Raw genomic sequence first — 17,137 nt, forward strand, 5'->3', positions numbered from 1 at the left:
CTCCTGAAGAAGAAGAAGAACTGGAGTTGGTCCCTGGATGCTGCACGGCAGCTGCCCACTGCTCCTAGCTACACAGCTTGGATGGGTTAAATGCAGAGCGTAATTTCCCTATGGGGATCAATACAGTATCTCAAAATCAAAAAATCAAAACATAAAAAAATGTAGTCTGTTTCTGCTGGAAGCACTTGCATCTATGAAGCATAGAAATACATTATTTTGACTTGTGGATGTATGTATGTATGCACAATAAAGATACAGAAAACCCAGATATAATATCTTACAGAAGATAGCATTTACCCCGACTGAAAGTAATGAATGAATAAATGGTGAAACCCACCCACTTAACTCAATAATCTATAGAGCATGGAGACACGTGCCCTTATAGTACAGGACTTCATTCCTTCTGACTGTGATGTGCCAAAAGTGGGCAGAAGTCCAGGGCTGATTTTAATAGTTCATCCCTGTCCACCCCTGTTAGCACCATTATTTTCATTAAACTGAGACCAGTTACCGTGAACTACCCTATTTGGATATTTGGCATCCAAATAGGCTTGGTTAGCATGTGCATATTCAAAGCACAACGCAAATACTCCTAAATTAACATCCTATGTAAAGTAAAGTCACTGCACCAGATGTATTGGCTGATGCCTTTAATTGAGGTTTAAATTAACTGGAGACAGTGATGGACCAGTGAGATTGTTGACTGGAACGTATTACCTCGGCACTGCCACAAGGAAAACCATGCTGTGTAACTGCGGGCGGTGTACATTACCTTTGTCGCTCTTCCGTGACACTGCCGTAATTCTCCAGTGCCTTTCGCTGTGGACACAGCACTAAGAGGCCCTTTAGGCCTTTCTCCATGTGATGTTTCCTGCCATCTTACATGTAAATTAGCAACATCCAGAAAATCCAATAACGATACTGGGTTAAAATGGTTCAATCTGCCACCATCAAGAACACCTCTCCTCGTGGAAATCATGGCAGTCCTTGCAACCAGCTTCGATATTCAGCAGCTTTTTTGAGATACTTTATTGATCCTCATAGGGAAATTACCCTCTGCATTTAACCCATCCTAGCTGTGTAGCTAGGAGCAGTGGGAAGCCGCCATGCAGCGCCCGGGGACCAATTCCAGTTCTTCTTGCCATGCCTCGGTCAGGGGCACAGACAGGAGTATAAACCCTAATATGATTGTTTTTGATGGTGGGGGAAACCAGAGCACCTGGAAAAATCCCGCCGCAGACACGGGGAGAATACGCAAACTCCACACAGAGGACAACCTAGGATGACCCCTAAGTTTGGACTACCCCGGGGTTCAAACACACCTTCTTGCTGTGAGGCGACAGTGCTAATAGTCAGGGCTGTAACTTCAGAATTTTGGAACCCTGTAGGCATTTTGGGGTAAAAGTGTTTTCTTGGTTGTTCCTATAGTATTTTTTGTGCTGAATCCATTTCTGCCGGATGCCAAGCTGTAAAAGTTACGGTTTAATCATAATTATTGATTAATTAGCATAAGTATTGATTAATCACCCAAAATTAGAAATGGCTATACATTTCCTATTTGTTAATATTTTATATATGGTTGTTTGGTATACTTGTAAAGGGGACCTTCTAGGCTTTCATTTAAGCCCATGATTGTATCTTTCTGACAAACACAGAGGTCACATGACCTCTTTAAACCATAAATTACACACATTTTCCCACAATTTTCGCCTACACTATATAGTTTCTTTTATCCCTGTGGGATCAAGGGACATCAGGGACCCAAATCCCAACAACCTCAATACTTAGTGGACTCTGAGGATTCAGGAAATGTATAATATACCCATACTATTTCTTTGTGAGAGGTTATTATGAGCCTTAAATAAGAAGTCACTGGCTCAGGCCCATTCACCTCCATTCATTCTTTGGACTAGCATTACGTAAAAACTACCACACCAATTGTCTAGATATAATGATAATATTACTAATACTAATGCAATTATAATCATAGGCCAGGTAAACATTTTTCCTCCATTTAATTAATCAATAAAATTCACTGAACATGGCCACTAATTACAAATATGGATAGTAATGATCGAATCAAAACAGTGCATTACATATTCATTTTTTTTGTGATCACATTTTTTATTTTCTTCAGTGCATTACATATTCATGCAAAGGTCACTTGACTTTCGGCACTGACAAGATGCAGTGCATGGGTTTGGCTTGCAGCCGCATCGAGCTGTCTTGCATCCAGTTGTGCAGACACAGGTCACTAGCTCCTCACAGGCATCTGGAACTGCAGGCAGCGACATGAGTTCAGGAACAAGCACAGTGTCCTTCATCTTCCATCCCATATTTTCAGGGGGTGGCAGCACCGGGTACTGCAAGTGGGCCTGGCGCCAGACCAAAGTCTGGAAGTGCACACGCTGAATGTGAAAGTTCAGAGCATCTCTGGTGGGTGGCAGTCTCTCCATGGTCATGCCCTTGACAAACATGCCCAAACGGACTTTATTGATGTTGTTTGTGTTCATTGCACCATATAATTTGCAGAAGAACACTTCTGCATCCTGGATGGTGGAGTCACTAAGCTCAGGACCTTCACCAAGTCCCTTGAGTAGATGGCTGTGCTGTCCAAACACATTCCAGCAGGTCTTATTCGTGTGTCCTGCAATGTATGATGTTGAGTCACTCCCAGTCAGTGCATGGAAACCTGGAGGCAGCTCAAGGACCTGTTCTTCCATCTTCAGCTTTTCCACAACTGCATGAATGGGGATGTACTTTCTGTCCTTTTCTGTCTCTGCTTTCATCCAGATTTGTTGGCATGGCATTCTGTGGAAGTAGGCGATCAGCAGAATCAAGACGTTGGTGTCTCTTGCAGACACAACAATGGTTGCCGCTCTGCTTCTAATGCAGTGAAGAACAATTCTTGTATCTGCTTCTTCATGTTTAGCTTCTAAGCTGTCAGTATCAAGGGTTGGGTCAGAAACTTTGACCCTCTCTTCATCGCTGAAACCACCTGCAGCAACTATGGTTTTGTTTGCTGGTGCCCTCAGAATCAACTGTTGGGAGAGAAAGCGAGCAAGGTCTGCCTTGTTGTCTTCGTGAGCAATGAAGTTCTCCCACTTTGCAGGAAGTGGTAAATCTCTGTTTGTAACTGGTCTTCTGATTGCCACTGAGCCTTTCCCACGCCGTTTCCGTGTTCCGCCTTTGATTGAGTGCTCACGGTAGCGATCGAACAGGACATCAATTCGCTGGAACTGTGTGCCACTTTGAAGAACAAATTCAACAAAGGTGTCTGCCAGGTCTCCAAAGGTTTTGGCTTCTTGTGGTTTTCCAATGGAAATGATTACAGCTTGTCCATCAATGACTAGCATTGGTTCACACTGTAGATCTCTGGCTTTGAGGTGATTGGAACATGGTATGTCAGCTGTCAAGATCTTAGCAAATATTGCCTTTGAACCTGAACAAAGCTGCCCATTAACCTCTGCCAAAGACAGAGGTACAACAAACAGTTCATGCATCATTATGTTGTCCAGGTTGACTGTACGTCCTGCTTCATAGGCTGTGATGAGATGCTGTAGGATGTTCCTGTCTGCCTTGACAGTTTTTGCCTTTCCAGTTTTGGGATCTGACTTTTTTACTTCAAACAGTGAGGAAAAAGTCAAATACTTGTTCTGTATCAGTTTGTACCTGAAGCCCACTCTTCTCTCCTTAGATGGCATCAGCCTCTCCTTGACAAAAGCATCCAACTGATCTTGCCCTTTCTGTGAAGCGTTCAACATGTCATCTTCGATATCCTGTGTAGCCAAGTCGTTGTTCGCAATGTTTTGCAGTGTCTGGGGCAGGTTAGTGGAAAAGAGACCAAATCTCTGCAAGACAGTGAGCAAAGAATCTTCATCTTTTGAGTCCCGTTTCATTCTGTCTTTTGTGGTTTCATTGTGGATGCAGTTGTCACCGGTTCCCAGACCCAAGGCCACCCTGGTGTTATGGGCAAGATCACTTCGGAGGTTGAAAGACAGAGCCCACCAGCTGAGAGCTGAAGATGTCTTTGTGATTCCAATAATGCCTCCTCTCTTTTTGCCGATACAGCCTAGCCACTCCTGACTTTGATCTGGGTCCACTTGGTTGAAGCATTGTGAAGAGCGTTTGACCACAAAGTTTCCAGCCTCAAATTCCCTCTTGACTTGCTGTGGAAGTTGGTGCATCTCATTCAGGTAGATGGTCCCCCAGCGAGCATAGTTGGTATGATCGTACCGCATGAAGTAAGGCAACATTCGCTGGAATGCATAAAGGTGCAGGTCCTAGATCCTATCTCTCTGAGCGCGAATGAACAACAGAAGGATGTGGACCATCTGCATGCAGCCCCACCAAAATCTGAAGTTTGGGTTGTCATTGGCTGCAAAGTAGGCTTCTGTGGTGGCTTCAAACTCTTTGGAAGCAAGCAACATCACAAGATCTTCTGCAGGGCCGGTCTTGGTCTTCTCCAATTGCTCTTTGAGGTCTGGATTCCAGTCTCCCAGGAAGCTAAGCAGCTCAGGAATAAGCATCCTCCACATGGATTGGAGAGTGATTTTGTGGGCTCTGATTCCTTTGTTGTAGGACTTCCCTGTCGTGACTAGTTCAGCAGTTTTGGGGCCAAGTAGGTTGCTCTCAACCGATGCTTCCAACAGTCCAGATGATTGGATGTGCTTGCCGATGACTGTCATGAATTTCATTGCAGTATGAAGGCCACCTAATCTGACGATGAGGCAATCCATGTAGTCAGCATTTGCCCACTTCAGCTCCATCAACTTACAGAACAATGCCTCGTCTACTGTGATGACTACATGATGTTGCCCTAGTTCTCTGGCTACGTGTTTGCATCTAAGCACAGCCATATTCAGTGTATCTAGGTCATGAGCAGGTGCCTGGATGATGGGCATGTAACCAATGATTGTCATTTCAGGTGAGATTTCACTGAGACTTTGATTGAAGCTTGTCCAACCTTCCTTCATGTCTCCTTCATCTTGACGCTCGAAAAAGAATGTCATGTCTTTGGCAGTAGCTTGTGCAGCTGATCCATTCTCATCTGATGTTTGGAACCACTCTTTTTTTGTATTCTCTGTTGATTTCGGACAGGTCTTTCCTTCTATAACTCTGGCTGGAATTAGCATCTCCATTACCTTAGGTACCTGAAGGCTTTCCGTTTTTGATGGCTTCAAATCTTTCATCACCATGACCTCTTCTGGACCACGTTGCCACCCTGCCATTTGTGTTGCATGGAATGTGTTCTTGCCATCAAGTGTTGAGCCATTGATGTCAATGTTGTCGCATGTAAAATGTGTAAATCTGCCATGCCTAAAGTTAGGTGGTGTCACTGCTCCTGTTTCTGGATCCATGGTTTGTAGCGTTTTCTCTGCCAGAGCAGTGTCAACCTGCATCAAACTGTGATAGCTGATTGTGTGTCCTGCATTGTGAAACAGTTTGATGAGTTCCTTTGATCGTGTTGCCTGGTGCAAGGCACTGGCTAGACCCACATGCTTCGGTGTCCAGTGTGTCCCTCCTGTCACATTGTAAACAAGATCTTGGGCCACGCTCAGAACTCTTGTTTGCATATCAGCTTCTTTCCTGTCCAAGGTGACGTCTTCTCCATCATATGTGTTTTCTTCCAAAAGGCTCTGGCCACCAAACATCAACCGGATGAACATGAAAACACTTTTGGGAACACAGGTTATCATTTCCTCCTCATTGACTTCATATCCAGTATACTTGGGATGTGCCAGTATGTCTTCTCTTAGTTTTAATGCTACATGTACCATCTCTCGGAAACCCTCATCAGGAGACTGATATGTAGGGATTGTGTGAGACGCTTCTTCTTTGTCTTCCTCTGACATGATATCTGTTAATGGCACATGTACAAACTTCTTGGGAACAAGTAACACATATTGGTTGGGTACAGTGATAAAGTCATATGAGTCCTGTGTATGTATTTGAAGTTTTTCCTTGAATGTAGCTCTTCTGCTTTGAAATGATGCTGGTACTTCAACATTGGCTTTTTGTGCTAATTCATAGTACCTGTTCCACACTTCTGAAAGTTGAAAGACAAGCCTCTTCTTTACAGATTCTCCAAGTTCACTGATACGTTTTCATGAAATCCTGGTCCAAAAATGAATGGGGGTGAATGGGCGGCCGTCGGACGTGTTTGGATGGCACTTGGGCTGGCCCTGTGGGTTGGATCAGTCCCAAAATGGAAATTGTTTTAAGGTGGACCATGATACAAACCTCCACAACGTTTAGTGAAAATTGGTTGGGTAGTTTTTATGTAATGCTAGTCCAAAGAATGAATGGAGGTGAATGGGCATGAGCCTGTTACTGATTCTTTAAGGCTCACAATAACCTCTCACAAAGAAATAGTATGGGTATATTATACATTTCCTGAATCCACAGAGGCCATTAAGTATTGAAGTTGTTGAATTTTGGGTCCCTGATATCCCTTGATCCCACAGGGATAAAAGAAACTATATAGTTTAGGCAAAAAATGTGGGAAAATGTGTGTAATTTATGGTTTAAAGAGGTCATGTGACCTCTGTGTTTGTCAGAAAGATACAACCATGGGCTTAAATGAAAGTGTAGAAGGTCCCCTTTACAATGATATAACACAATCATATATTAAATATTAACAAATAAGGAAAAGTATAGCCATTTCTAATTTTGGGCGATTAATCAATACTTATGCTAATTAATCAATAATTATGACAAAACCGTAACTTGTACAGCTTGGTATCCGGCAGAAATGGATTCAGCACAAAAAAATATTATAGGAACAACCAAGAAAACACTTTTACCCCAAAATGCCTACTACCTAATTTTCTGAAGGGTTTTTCCCAAATTCGGTCCTGATTATAACCACTGCGCCACTGTACCACCCATCCACAAGCGTATGTGTGCGTAGGTGTGTTTGTAAAAGGAATACAATACCACAGTGTAACTCATAGTGCATGCACACAATGGGAGTAGAGCCTTTTTTCCTTTTTTTTTTGCACATGAACAAAAGAAACATATCACATTTATGGAGTACTAAAGACCCTGATTCCTGGAGATGATGAAGAATTATGAGCTGTGTGATCTCCACCCTCACCGTTCCGCCTCATTCTTAATTACCTGTCAGGGGGTCTGGCAGCTATGACAATGAGAGGTATGAGATAATACATGTAGCAGTAAAGAAACACAGCAGCATATCTGCATACATGATCACAACTCAAACCAGTCCTCTCTCATTTGAAAAAACAAAAACAAACAAAAAACAAACAAACAGACACAAAGAGGTTGGCTCTCTGCAAGACAGTTTGTGATATCGAGATTAGCACCTACATGTGCCCAATTTAAACTCAGTTGTTTTTTTGTTTGTTTTCCCACACTACATGAAACATGATAATTACTTTTATTTCATTCACAGTAGATATAAAAAAAGCACATGATGATGTGTCTAATTTTATAATCAGAGAAGTATGCATCATAATTTTTTTCTCCCTCAATTGTATCCGGCCAATTACCCCACTCTTTCCAGCCATCCTGGTCGCTGCTCCACCCTCTCTGCCAATCTGGGGAGGGCTGCAGATGACCACATGCCTCCTCCGATACATGTGGAGTCACCAGCCGCTTCTTTTCACCTGACAGTGAGGAATTTCACCAGGGGGACGTAGCGCATGGGAGGATCACGCTATTCCCCCCGAGTTCCCCCTCCCCCCTGAACAGGCGCCCCGACCGACCAGAGGAGGCGCTAGTGCAGCGACCAGGACATATACCCACATCTGGCGTCCACCCGCAGACACGGCCAATTGTGTCTGTAGGAACACCCGACCAAGCCGGAATTTACACGAGGATCCAAAGCGATGAGCCCCATGTTGGTAGACAATGGAAGACTGCTACGCTACCCGGACGCACCGAGAAGTATGTATTACACCATTTTTCGGGGGGGTTTCACTCAAGGTGTGTTATTTCCAAAAGTTTAAAGTCAATGATTTTGTCTTTTGAGAAATTAATGAAATACGAATAGCATGCACAGTGATAGACCCAAAAATTAGGGGGAAAAATCTTTAAAAGAGAGATGCACAAAAAGTAATTCAACTAATCTTTGTTGAGCTTCTTGTTGTGTGTCTCTAAGCTCCAGGTATGTTTAAACAGGGCTGCCACCTGAAACACCTTTATCTTACCCTGCTTTGACAGACTGTTTGAGGAGTGCATATCAAATGTTGCATTATTCTGTCCATATTTGTCCTTATGGAAAAGTTCTCCCTATCTGCAGTCTGCTGAAAGGTGCAGGGGGGAGAAGCACTGTACAATCCCGGAGAGGAGGTTCAACAGTATGCAGGGCAGGGAGGGGGCCGAATACTGTAAATCTACCTGCAGAGCAAGGTCTCTCATTATGTACATTTTTTAGAATAAGGAAAACGGCAAACGTTTATATCTTGCCCGTTGCACTTCCCTGCTATAGGCGAAATATTTGATACTGCAATGGTAAGTCATATTTAGCATTTTCAATAAATCCAGTAATTCCCTCTGCAGTTACTGCTCACATTTTCTCCTAAGATTCAAATGTAAAGACTCATTCGCTTTCAAGATGTATTATTTTCACATGCTGTCAATTTCTGTATCGTGAGAGAAATAAATCCAAAAATCAAAACAAAATCAAAACAAATTCATTTGAAAGACAGTCTTGGTATCACAGGTGGTTCTCTACCCTAATTCCACATTGGGCCTTTGATGAAAACACAGGGAATAATTTACAGCGCTGCAATGGAGCTTTGTGACTGGGTGTTGTTTACAGCCAAGATTCCACAGAGATGCTGGTGTCTTTTTTTGTCTTCTCAAATCCTAAAAAAATCCTTTTTTTTTCAGAAACATCAAAAGTCACCCTTCAGTCAGTACGTGCTTGCGAGGTAGACACGCATTTCCACAAAGAGCAATACATTAGGAGTGAGCATTATGGCTAACGGAGAAAAAAAACAGAAAATTTATAATCATGGGAGCTTTTGAATTCTTAAGAGCCCTGTTAAAGCCTCTCATGCAGCGCGCGCACGCACGCACGCGCACGCACACACACACACACACACACACACACACACACACACACACACACACACACACACACACACACACACACACACACACACACACACACACACACACACACACACACACAGTACCTGTGCCTGGCATGGCTTTTGGCTTGGCCACTCATCAGCCAAGTCAAGTCAGGATGGTAAAAGCAGATTCCTGTTGTGGATACCACTTTTGCATATCACTTTCTTCAGTCGACAGGCAGAGATCTACGGTAGTGGCCATTAAGATGAGATACTCCTTGTTATTAACACGTGTCGCGGTTGATGTGCTTTAATGGACAGTAAAAACCATTAGGACACTCTAGTGAGAAAACAGAAACACTCAAACCATCAATTAGGAACGTGTGGACAGACTCCACAGATATGAGAGCGCAAGAAGAACCGACTGAAAGAACTTTTTATTCTATTTTATTTTTATCTAGTCCTAGGAATTAATGCAGATGCCATTAAATTGTAGAGTCAAACAGAAGAAAAAAGACTAATGTAATCGATTGAGTTTTATCTTCATCCCCCCTCAGTACATCACGTGTGACGGCTGCTTGTAGGATCAGAGAAAAGAACACATTTAAGTGCCGAGTTTGGACCATAAGACTTGAAATGCTATACGTGTATGTATGTGTGTGTACTTTCATTTACTTACTTTCATTGGATTACACACACACACGCACACACACACACACACACACATATATATATATATATATATATATATATATATATATATATCATCAAATATACATCACTGTTATGTTTGTCTGGGGACTTTTATTTGAATCCAAGCTCTTTAAGAGGTCTTCAACTAACTTGTTTTTTTCAAAATGAATATCTACAGTCCATTTGCTTACTTGGAGAGCTGCATTCAAGCCTCAAAAACATGTTCTTGTGCTTTAAATTATGGTCTACAGAAACCATAAACAATTAGAAGGAACACACAAAAAGTTTATTATATACTGTCTTGGCGCATGCTCAACAATCCAGGTAAGAAAATCAAAGAAGGTTGAATCAGTTCATCTGGATACAACGTATCTGTCAGTAAACGTTGTATACAGATGAACCGATTCAACCTTCTTTGATTTATTAGAAACTAAATGCATCGTGGAAATATGAATTTCATTCATCTTGGTAAATGGATTCGGCCTCGTCATACCTTCTCAAAAACAAGCTCGAAACCTGATGGGATTACGTGAGGTCATGAACACCTTGTTTTGTTTGCTCAAAGTCCTTGAAATATCTTAAACAGTTAATAACAGCTACATATTTAGGAAACTATTGTCAGTGAGCCCGCAACAGGATTTGGTAATTATTAACAAGAACTTTAATGGCTCTCCATGACACATGATTAAGTACCACTGGTCTAACAGATTGAGTCATTTGTTGGATATTTGTGTGCGCGCACACACAAACAAATTGCAGACATAGAAAATAATTTCCCCGAGAGATTACCAGTTTTTTTATTGGTTTATTCTTTTCTTCCTTTTTTTTTTGGTTCTCTCTCGCTCTGAGCAATGCCTTTTCAGATGCCGAGGTCCCTATTAAGAGGACACCTGTGACAAATTGAATGGCGTTCATGCCATGTGGCCACCTCTTTCAAGGAAACCTTGTTAGCGCTGGAGGTGAGAGCTCGGACAGTGCTGTGTGAAAAGCAGGTGCCAGCGGATGACGCTTGGAAGTTGTCGCTACATAATGAGGTGTTTTACAACAAAATAAATATTCCTCTTGCTTTACCTTTATCAGAATTGCAATATGGTGCATATACAACATCAATTCATTGGGCATTTTCTTTTATCAGTACTATTTATTGATTTATTTTCATCTCTCTTTTTCGCTTTGATTAGCTTGATTAGCTTTAATTTCCTCTCAGGACCCTCCCGCCCCCGCCTTCATGCCTATTGGCTGGTGGACCAGAAGTCACATTGGTGATCCGTGCAATCAACGTGAGCTGAAAGAGTTTCAGCTCTAAAACTCCCTGGATTGAGCCGAGAGCACACAAAGGGCAACCCTTCCATTTAAAAACAATACAAAAATACAGGTAGCCCTTTTATAGGGATGTCTGGCGGCCACATGGCCTTCAGCACATATAGAGTTTAACAAGGCATTCTCTGTAACCAGAGGGCCAAGAAAAACACGTAACATAGGCCCTCCTCTCCACAACTGGAGCTAACCAAAAGGAAGAAAAACCAAGAAAAAAACCCACTGATATAGTGCAAAGCCACCACCTCTGAGGGAAGTCATGCTGGAATCATTACTATTTTCTCTATACCCTGTACGTTGGTGTCACAACAAGAGCTTCGAATGACCTGCCACTGAAATAAACAGAAATAGCCTCCAAGTGTTCATGTGGGTGCTACGTGCAATTCTGGTAAGCAACCTAAAATCCAATCTGCCCTTTAGGTACAATGTATTTGAAGAAATCTAAAAAGAAATGCAAGAGCTTCATATGGTATTTCCCGCTGAGAAGTTAACTGAAACATTTTCCCTCCAATTCAGCAAGAATGCTGGCTGCTGTTCACCAATTGAACCATTACAGACCTCTCCACAGGTGGGTGACATTTGTCTCTGGTTTCTGTACACAAGCAAGAAAAAAAATCGTTTTCCAGGCAAGCCACTCAATGCTGAAGGCAGAATTGTCTGCACATGGACAAATATAGATGTAGGAAAAATAAAAAAAAAGTTTAATACATTGCAGTTCAAGCTTGTTTCGTGCGTCGCGCACTCATCAGCTGCTACTATATATATATATATATATATATATATATATATATATATATACACTACCGTTCAAAAGTTTGGGGTCACCCAAACAATTTTGTGTTTTCCATGAAAAGTCACACTTATTCACCACCATATGTTGTGAAATGAATAGAAAATAGAGTCAAGACATTGACAAGGTTAGAAATAATGATTTGTATTTGAAATAAGATTTTTTTTACATCAAACTTTGCTTTCGTCAAAGAATCCTCCATTTGCAGCAATTACAGCATTGCAGACCTTTGGCATTCTAGCTGTTAATTTGTTGAGGTAATCTGGAGAAATTGCACCCCACGCTTCCAGAAGCAGCTCCCACCAGTTGGATTGGTTGGATGGGCACTTCTTGCGTACCATACGGTCAAGCTGCTCCCACAACAGCTCAATGGGGTTCAGATCTGGTGACTGCGCTGGCCACTCCATTACCAATAGAATACCAGCTGCCTGCTTCTGCTCTAAATAGTTCTTGCACAATTTGGAGGTGTGTTTAGGGTCATTGTCCTGTTGTAGGATGAAATTGGCTCCAATCAAGCGCAGTCCACTGGGTATGGCATGGCGTTGCAAAATGGAGTGATAGCCTTCCTTATTCAGAATCCCTTTTACCCTGTACAAATCTCCCACCTTACCAGCACCAAAGCAACCCCAGACCATCACATTACCTCCACCATGCTTAACAGATGGCGTCAGGCATTCTTCCAGCATCTTTTCATTTGTTCTGCGTCTCACAAACGTTCTTCTTTGTGATCCAAACACCTCAAACTTGGATTCATCCGTCCACAACACTTTTTTCCAGTCTTCCTCTGTCCAATGTCTGTGTTCTTTTGCCCATCTTAATCTTTTTCTTTTATTGGTCAGTCTCAGATATGGCTTTTTCTTTGCCACTCTGCCCTGAAGCCCAGAATCCCGCAGCCGCCTCTTCACTGTAGATGTTGACACTGGTGTTTTGCGGGTACTATTTAATGAAGATGCCAGTTGGGGACCTGTGAGGCGTCTGTTTCTCAAACTAGAGACTCTAATGTACTTATCTTCTTGCTCAGTTGTGCAACGCGGCCTCCCACTTCTTTTTCTACTCTGGTTAGAGCCTGTTTGTGCTGTCCTCTGAAGGGAGTAGTACACACCGGTGTAGGAAATCTTCAATTTCTTAGCAATTTCTCGCATGGAATAGCCTTCATTTCTAAGAACAAGAATAGACTGTCGAGTTTCAGATGAAAGTTCTCTTTTTCTGGCCATTTTGAGCGTTTAATTGACCCCACAAATGTGATGCTCCAGAAACTCAATCTGCTCAAAGGAAGGTCAGTTTTGTAGCTTCTGTAACGAGCTAAACTGTTTTCAGATGTGTGAACATGATTGCACAAGGGTTTTCTAATCATCAATTAGCCTTCTGAGCCAATGAGCAAACACATTGTACCATTAGAACACTGGAGTGATAGTTGCTTGAAATGGGCCTCTATACACCTATGTAGATATTGCACCAAAAACCAGACATTTGCAGCTAGAATAGTCATTTACCACATTAGCAATGTATAGAGTGTATTTCTTTAAAGTTAAGACTAGTTTAAAGTTATCTTCATTGAAAAGTACAGTGCTTTTCCTTCAAAAATATGGACATTTCAATGTGACCCCAAACTTTTGAACGGTAGTGTATATATATATATTACAGATATCCCCATATTAATAAACATATCTCGTTGCCAGTTTCATTGAAGAAATGTTTTTGTATTATCAGAAAGTGATCAAATCATTAAAATCATTTATTATTTGCATATTTTATTTCAATTCAAAATAAGATTCTTTCAATAAACCTGGAAACAGCAGGGCTCTACATTTCACACCTAGCAGATTACAATTTTGTGTGTCCAGATTCCAGCTGAGTGCCAACAAAAGCTCAAACAAATTTTCAAATCCTGTAAGCCATTAACAAAGGCTGTAGTGCTGCTGATACCTCTTTTAGTTAGCCTTGGAAGTGGGGGAAAAAAAGAAGAAGACTGCAACACACACGGCACTATCTTAAATGTCAGAGTGCTGCTGCATGCTTTGATAAAGGCTGGGTTTGTTATGCTGTTGCACAAGTTCTTGCATTATTCTTCTTTGGAACAAAGTGAAAGCAAGCATGTTTTGATATTCTCTGGAACATCTTGATCTGGCGAGGCAGAAGAACATGAAGCAACATTGTGCAAGCACAAAGAGAATCTCTGAAAACATTTTCTGACAGTTTACAAGACTAAGAGTTTCTCGTCCATGCCAGTTGATAATTAAATCCCTACTGTGATTAATTGACTTGGACTTCAAACTAAAAGAATGTGCTAAAATGGCATTGACTCCCCTTAAGGTACCTAACACTGACTTAAAATGCCAGTTTGCCCACAAACCTCCGATAAATCACTTTGCTTTCAATAATAGGAGGACTACAGAACTCCTCAGGACTCCTCTTCAACATTATGTGTATAATAGACGGAGGACTACAGGGGTTTTGTGACTGTCCTGGAGCCTATAATATGTCAAAGAAGGTTGAATCAGTTCATCTGGACACAACATTTATTGACAGACACATTTCATCATTCATCTATAAGTGACCTTGTCAGTTTAAACTGACTGTAGGTATCCCCACCCTTATAAACAATACAGTTATATAACAACCGAGGGGGCATCCAGGTAGCGTAGCGGTCTATTCCATTGCCTAACAACACGGGGATCCCGGTTCAAATCCCCATGTTACCTCTGGTTTGGTCAGGCGTCCCTACAAACAAAATTGGCCGTGTCTGCGGGTGGGAAGCCAGAGTGGGTGTGTGTCCTGGTCGCTGCACTAGCGCCTCCTCTGGTCAGTCAGGGTGCCTGTTCAGGGGGAGGGGGAAATAGTGTAATCCTCCCACGCGCTACATCCCCATGGAGAAACGTCTCACTGTCAGGTGAAAAGAAGCGGCTGGCAACTCCACATGTATCGAAGGAGACATGGTAGTCTGCAGCCCTCCCTGGCTCGGCAAAGGGGTTGGGAGCAATGACTGGGACAGCTTGGATTGGGGGGTAAGAGTACATCTGTCGACATCTTACAATGCTGTGATTGTGAACATTCCCAAATCCTCTGTGAATAGTACACATGGCTGTTGTAACTCTAGTTAATAGTCACGCCCATATTTGCATATGAAACTGGTCGTTGGTTTTGGTCGTTATGCCACTGTATTGTTTATAAGGGTGGGGATACCTGCAGTCAGTTTAGACTGCAGGTTTCATCACTTAGATAAGTGATGAAACGTATCTGCCAATAAACGTTTTATCTAGATGAACCAATTCAACCTTCTTTGATTTTCTTACTTGGGTTATTGAGCATGCATAGACAGCCTATAACATGGTTTGCTGAGGTCTTTCTTTAGGTTTTCGCATGGTGGCACATTAGCAGTCTAGGAGACAAAGGGTTGCATCTGGGCTTGAGCGTGCTCTTTCTTTTTTTTAAGAGCTGTTGATCCAGCCTTTCAATTCAATTCAATTCAATTCAATTCAATTGTTGATTCAATGACTGCTGGGATAATGTCCAGCATCGCCGTGACTCTGAGTAAGGATAAGCGGTTTGGATAATGAATGAATGAATGATTCAGCCTCGGCATTGTTGAAGTGTTTGATTCTGAATGGTGTTGTCATTCATGGTGTTGCAGGCTATCTATCAGCAGTCCCCGAGCAAGATGAGGGTACGTCTCTCGGATTCTGTTTTAAAGCTCCACAAAAAAGGGGTAAACAGACTACTTATGATGCTGTACTTTCTGTCAAAGGTCAAAGAGGGATAATGGCAGAGCTCTTCGAGATGGCTCATGGGGCCATCTCCTATCTATCAGCGACATTGCCACATGACAAGTGAGAGAGACTTTAATTGATGTCATTGGGGGCAAAATCTTTGCACCCGCGGGATATCCTCACTGTTTACAAAGCGACGACTTTCATGACAAGATGGAAAGTTACTTTGTCATTGCTTACCGCTGCCCACAGAATGAACACAGCATCATGAAGGAGGAACATTTCTAAGAGGCCAGTCTTAAGGCATGGAGGGAACGGTGATTGCAATTGCCCACTGACTTTCAGAAACAAATGGTCATTCCGGTGTATGACTAGCCCTCTGGCCTTAACACATTGGTCGGCAGAATTGATTTTGAATGTGCACCATGTATACGATCCAACAGGGGCAGAGCACAAATGTAGCAAAGATTTGATTTAGAGGTGAAATTGTACCCTGAAACTGTTTTTTGTTTGTTTTTGGCTTTCTTGCACCCTGTCAGGAGGAGAAAAAAATCTCACTAAACACTTAATGCATACTGTCTTGTAACAGGTAATACATTATAGTGTTTAATTAAAAGTTAGTGTTTGATATTTTGGTGCTTGATACTAAACTCATTGCGACACATTTAATGACCAAGAACTGAACATTTGCAGAAGACAATATTTACCCTCATCAGCTGACACAATGTATTACATACTAAGTAACAAAATTAACCACTCTACAGATCTGATACTGTTGTTTTTTGATTTTTTTGATTTTTATTTTGAGATACTTTATTAATCCCCATGGGGAAATTACACTCTGCATTTAACTCATCCTAGCTGTGTAGCGAGGAGCAGCAGGCAGCCACTGTGCAGCACCCGGGAACCAACTCCAGTTCGTCTTGTCGTGCCTCAGTCAAGGGCACAGACAGGAGTATTAACCCTAACATGCATGTCTTTTTGATGGTGGGGGAAATTGGAGCACCTGGAAAAAACCAACCGCAGACACGGGGAGAACATGCAAACTCCACACAGAGGACGAACTGGGATGACCCCCAAGGTTGGACAACCCCGGGGTTCGAACCCAGGACCTTCTTGCTGTGAGGCGACAGCACTAACCACTGCACCACCGTGCTTTAAAAAAAAAAAACAGGAATGCTTCACGAATTTGCATGTCATCCTTGCGCAGGGGCCATGCTAATCTTCTCTGTATCACTCCAATTTTAGTATATGTATTGCCGAAGCAATACATATACTAAAATTGTAATACCATTTTGTTTTTGCTTTTTTGTAATACCAGAATGGTATTACATAAAATTGTAATACCATTCTGCAAAATCTGAACTCAGTATCTAAAATTAGGATGCAGATTCTATCATATTCATTTTAGTTTACCACTTCACACTCATTAAGAAGATATCACTTAATGATGCAGTGCTCTATGAATAAATTGAAAACCTTCAGGAATCAAAAATGAAAATAGGGAAAGCATGTAAAAGCAAGGGGCTTGAACGGTGTAATACGCTAACTATGTTTTGACGTTTAAAAAAAGGAAATTTACCTTT

The 17,137-nt window shown here is 42.0% G+C and overlaps 1 non-coding gene across 1 annotated transcript; it reads right to left on the minus strand.

The window, feature by feature from the left end:
* Window positions 1–16,716: 16,716 nt before the first annotated feature.
* LOC130123317 (U6 spliceosomal RNA) lies at window positions 16,717–16,822 on the minus strand. Its single transcript, XR_008811301.1, has one exon. It is a non-coding gene; the product is annotated as a U6 spliceosomal RNA (small nuclear RNA).
* Window positions 16,823–17,137: the final 315 nt, after the last annotated feature.

This window comes from Lampris incognitus, chromosome 13, assembly GCF_029633865.1.
Source record: "Lampris incognitus isolate fLamInc1 chromosome 13, fLamInc1.hap2, whole genome shotgun sequence".
Lineage (NCBI taxonomy): Eukaryota > Metazoa > Chordata > Actinopteri > Lampriformes > Lampridae > Lampris > Lampris incognitus.